Source organism: Chrysochloris asiatica, unplaced genomic scaffold (genome assembly GCF_000296735.1).
Source record: "Chrysochloris asiatica unplaced genomic scaffold, ChrAsi1.0 scaffold00355, whole genome shotgun sequence".
In the NCBI taxonomy this organism is placed as follows: Eukaryota; Metazoa; Chordata; class Mammalia; order Afrosoricida; family Chrysochloridae; genus Chrysochloris; species Chrysochloris asiatica.
In genome coordinates this window covers 657159-658082 of record NW_006408873.1, presented here as the reverse complement: position 1 = coordinate 658082, position 924 = coordinate 657159, and the positions used below count along the sequence as shown (strand labels likewise).

The window sequence follows — 924 nt, the reverse complement described above, 5'->3', positions numbered from 1 at the left end:
ACCTAACAACAACAACAAAATTTTATGAAGAAGGTTCCAACAAACAACTTTTTAATGTTGATCGGCAGGTTGGGATGGTGATAGCGACTTATTGGCAGATGCTCATTCTTTAGCAGACACAGCAAGAGAAAAAGCTTCCAACTTTCGATAAACTTTGGCTCTAACATTCACTGAAGCATCCTGCAGACAAGAGTGGCCATGTATGTACATGCATATAGACTCTACAGTGCTGTTAGACCTTTTAGTTACAGTTTCATGTTAGGGTCTTACGGTATGAACGATGGTGCAAAACTCTACATGGTAGAACCATCAGGGGTTTCATATGATTATTGGAACTGAGCTATTGGTAAAGCCAGGCAAGCTGCAAAGAGGGAAACTGAAAAGTTTCAGATGAAAAAAAAAGACCTGCTGAAATGTTGTTAAAGAAGTTGCAAAAATAATTTACATAGTGCATGATGAAGTTAAAGATAAAGTTTTGAACTAGAGCTCAGCCAGGTTGGTAAATTCACCAAAGTAAGACATGAAATTATACCAAAAGATATAAGAGAAGAAGCAGAGAATCCACTTATCAGATGGATCACAAAAAAAAGAACAGACACAAATGACCAATTTCAAGAGAATAAGCACGAGGCTGCCAACCACAAGGTCAGTGGCTAGAGCCCATGGGAGAAAGATGGGGCTTTCTGATCCTAAAAAGATTTACAGCCTTAGAAATCCTATACAGAGTCACTGTGAGTAGGAACTGATTCAATGGCATTTAACAGCCAAACAAGAATCAAATAGCCTTGTTGTTGTCCTTGTTGTGGTTTGGTGCCATCGAGTTGATACCAACTCATAGCAACCCTATAACACAACAGAATTAAACTCTGCCCATTCCTGCACCAACCTCATAATCATTGCCATGCTTTAGCCCACTGATGCTGC

General features: G+C 39.4%; 1 pseudogene; it reads left to right on the top strand.

Moving 5' to 3' along the window:
- Positions 1-20: 20 nt before the first annotated feature.
- Positions 21-924, top strand: part of LOC102840819 — an 11761-nt pseudogene continuing 10857 nt past the window's right edge.